The sequence below is a fragment of the Helianthus annuus genome, chromosome 15 (genome assembly GCF_002127325.2).
Source record: "Helianthus annuus cultivar XRQ/B chromosome 15, HanXRQr2.0-SUNRISE, whole genome shotgun sequence".
In the NCBI taxonomy this organism is placed as follows: domain Eukaryota; kingdom Viridiplantae; phylum Streptophyta; class Magnoliopsida; order Asterales; family Asteraceae; genus Helianthus; species Helianthus annuus.
The window spans coordinates 94,120,983-94,125,586 of NC_035447.2; positions in this window are offsets into that span (position 1 = coordinate 94,120,983).

The following is a 4,604-nucleotide window of genomic DNA, read 5'->3' on the forward strand; positions in this document are numbered from 1 at the left end:
TCGGTTCAATATACATCGACCGACAAAGGAATTCGAAATGGCGAATCCGAACCATTGCGATGGGATGCATTTGAGAAATATGAAACTTGTAGAATGAAAGGATTTCAAGAAGAAACCTCATCACCGGCAATCGGAAGTTGCCTTCAGCAAAATAATCCCAGAACAAGGTAATGTACCCGGCCGGAGCATCTTCCGCCGTCTGACCCTCATCAGGGTATCGAGCACCCCAACTGTCAGGGAACCTAAAATTCCAAACCATACTGTCAAACATTTCTCGGGACCACTTCAGGGGTGGAAGACTGGTAGACATCTCTTCAGAAGAATCTTCGTGATGTTCTCCGGTAGACATAAAGGAAAATTTTGCAGAGAATAGTGGGGAAGACGAAAGAAAATCAAGAGCAAACAATAAAAAATGAGGCACTAAAAAGAGGTTTATATACTCACCGCCAAAAATGCCCTAGAAAACCGTAATAGCCCTTTTTCGGAAAAACACGGTTATCGAAGCATCAGGAGTGAGTGAGAAGCAACAAACACCCTCACGCACGCGTGTAAGCCACGGTTGACTCACATCTGACAATTGACAGCCTGTCATCAAAACATCACACGTCAACATCAGCATAGTACTTTTCACCTGCCAAGGATCACATTTTTCAAAATTCGAAATCATAAGCAATACAACTTAAAAGAGTATCTTCTCCAAGAAGATTCTACACATTTCGTGCCAAAACTTCACAAAGAAAATCACACCTCTCTTATATTGTCCAATACTCCACTTCCTTGCATAAGAGCAACACTGGACTGGGGGGACCTTGAAGGGGTATGGTCCCAAAAACCTTGCGCAGGCACATCGGACCATACCACAACTTCACCACAATAAACTTCTTTAAAAAAAACCTGCGCGGTTGCGCACCGTTTCTAAAGAAAAAAACCTAAAAGAAAGCAATCTTCAACATCCGCGTGCCGAGATAGAACTAGTAACACATCCCTGCGCGGGCTCATGCAACGGAATAGTTGGGAGCAAAACCCTGAAACATCTCCGCACGATCACAACCCAGACTTAAACAGAAAGTGACATTTCTGTTACAACAGAATTAGCATGAGGAAGATGCATAGAGGATTACAGCTGTAAACCTTCTAGAAGACCTCATCGTGTATAACCATTCTATTATAACTGAATAGTGACGTGGCATCATCCTGAGTGCTCATTTGGGTCACGATGATGGCAACAACTTGGAGAAGGATCCACACACATACACTTTCCACGTGGCATCTCCCTAGCCGTGGATCTCGCCCACGATCCGTGTGCATGAACATCAAGATGAGGATTAACGGCAGGAGGAGTAACCGCTTACGGAAAATGCTTTCCGTTATCTCTTCCATCAGCAAACTTTCCCGCCCAAATCCGGTTATAAATAAGACAATTCGGGTACAATTTCTCAAGTTACTCTCACTTCACTTTCACTACTACTTCTTCTTCTTCATTGAGATCTGTACTTATTCTCATAGCAGAGGGTGGTCACAGAGAGAACCCCCATTCTCCCCGTGGCGAGTCTAACGGTTGTTCGTTTTGCAGATATTGTCCAGAGAAGAAGTGATGTGCACAAAATGCAACATATAAATTACATCAATTGAGGCATAAAACTAACCCTTTTTTAGTACTAATGTTGGAAAAAGTGTGCTTTTGTCTTCCTTTTGTATTTTCAGGATTAAATGAGCTCAAATAAACAAAAGAAGCAAAAAGGCAGCTAAATCTAACATAAATACAAGAAAAGGAACAAACGTGGCATGCCCGGCCTCCCGACAGCATCTTCCCAAGCAAAACAAGAAAACAAAAGACTGAACACGCCCCGTGCTCAGTGAGCACGGGGGCGTGCCCAAGTGTCAGCAGAAAAGACAAAGTTGTAGAAGCTTCTATTGCCCACCACGTGGTCGTGCTCAGCGGACACGGGGCCGTGGTCAACTATAAGATTCGCAAAATCCAGGCAAATCTTGATAGTACAGATATGCTTCTGCACACGGGGTCGTGCTCAGCGGACACGGGGGCGTGGTCAACTAATGCAGACAAACTGCATTTAATGAAGAAAGAGAGAAGGATGAACACGGGGCCGTGCCCGAGCTTCTGTTCAGCCTATAAATAGGAGTGCTTGGAGCTCTTGCGACTCATCCCTTGGCACACCACCTCTCTCACACTTCACCCACCACCCACCACAATCCAACCCCATCATCCACCACCATCATCCATTGTCCATCATAGAGTGTGTGAGTCATCTCGGGATCCAAGATTGATTGTAAGAGTTCTTGACAATCAAAGGCCATGTTTGCCTAAGTCTCTTACATCACTTGGTGAAGACAAGTGTTTAGTGTAATACTTTTTATTTTTAATCTTTTGCACTTTTTAATTGGTTATGTATTAATGACTGATATACGTTAAATTATACATGTTTTTATACCGCAAAACACTTCCGTTTTAAGCATTTTTGACCGAAAACAAGACGGTTAGGTACCAAAATCGGTACTTTTATATTTTCAAGTCTTAAACAGAGCATAAAGGAAAATTCTGACGAAAACGGACAAATCCTGATGCATTTCTGATGAAACGGGCAAAATTCTGATGACTGCCATGTTTGGCACTACCGTGCCACCGGCGGCACTACTGTGCCGTTTCTCCGATCTCGGAAGCACTGCTGGTGCGACTAGGAGTGTCGACTGTTTCTCGGGTCGCACTACCGTGCCACCCGCGGCACTACCGTGCCAATGCCAAATCAAGGCTTCTGACCAACATTTCTGATGAACGGCACTACCGTGCCACCCGCGGCACTACCGTGCCGATCTGATGACCCAGGCAACTCGTCCACTAGTCCACTTGGCTGACGCGGGATCGCTGAAACTGACGTCACCCGACAAGACCTGACCGCATGGCCGTGCCAAATCCGCACGGCCGTGCCAAACTGAAAATTGCCTATAAATAGCAGCATTCGCTACTGATCAAAATGTTGGCTTTTTCTCCATGTTTCTGGGCGATTTCTGGGTTCCGAAGCAGTCCTGATCAGACCCATTTGAAGCTTAAAGATCGAGTGGAAGCATAACCGATCCAACCCATCAATTCCTTGCTTGTTTATGGTTCGATTCCTTGTTCTTGAACATGTATTCTGATCATTTTGCAAGTGTTGAGCTGATGTTAGTTTATGTTTAATGTAGTTTATGTAATAGTAGTTATAAACTTGTTTCTTGAATAATCTTTATGTTGTAATCTTGTTTGTATGAAACTTAAGTACTTTTTCTTGTTGAATCTTCATGATTATATAATGAACATTTCATTGATGTTGAGTTCCTGATTATGTTTAGTTATCTTGGATAATGAATCTGTGGTTTGTGGGATGGTAACTATTTCTTGATTAATCACTTATTTGTAAACTTTGTTTACACCATGAAACCAGACCAGGGTATTGGTTTTATACAAGATATATCTTATTGTGATTAGGAATACTTTCTTGCACGTAAGGGTTCTAACGAATTACATGGTGTTGATTGCATGTTCTTAGATGCGATTTATGATCCTTGTTTAGTAGTTTTGGTCTGAAATTGCTGACATGGTAGATTTGTGTTTTTAAGACGTGTAAAGGTGAAATTGTTTGTTATATGATCTACATAATTGCTTATCCTCGTGGCTGTATTGTGACCATCGGTATTGCTTTCTTTGATAAGTGAGGTTAGGAATCCAGACCCGGTAAATAACCTATCTTTAAAGATTCGCATGAATAAATATCAATAGCTCACTAATGAATGATTTTAGGTGGTTAACGTGTGACCATCGCGTTAACTGTGACATCTGTGCTTGTGATATCATTTTACAAACTCTGAACAATACAATATTAATAAAACAGCGTGTTTTGATCCCAAATGTTTGTCTTTTATGTTTGGTTTTGTGCCCATGTTGATTTTTGATTGATCTGGAACTCTATGTCGCATTCTGGGAAGTTATACGCGAACTGGTGCGTAAACGCAGTCAGTTTAACGCGACAAACACCGGAACATCATCATAAACTTAACATACCTTAAATAACCTTTACATAACTTAGAAATAAGTTTTAAAGGCTTTGGTATGGCAAAAACAAGTTTATTCGCTCTCAGGGACTAATTGCGTCAACTTGCAAAAGTCTGCCGTTTCGTCAGGCAACGTATAGTCCGGAACTTGATCATAAGTTAAACATACCATATATAACCTAAACATGGCTTAGAAATAAGCTTTGATAGGTTCGGTGTGCGAAAACATGCTTACATGATCTTATAGGGACTAAAAGTGTCAAAAACGGCGTAAGTTTGCATTTTCGCGCATATCTTACGTTCTGGCCACATCTGGACATCCAAACTTTTTGTACACACTAAAATATTTTTATTTTAGTGATCGGCATGTAAAAATTCCATTAGTCGCTTAATTTGGTTCGTTTTCGCATCCGTTTGAGTTCCGTCGTAATTAACCGAACAACGCGATCGTACGACCAAACGAGCCGACATCCGAGAGTGTTCCAAGCATATTTTGAGTCCTCTAAACTTCATTGACCTTGTAGAGCCTTGAAAATGGCCTAACGGGGGTCAAAAAGGCC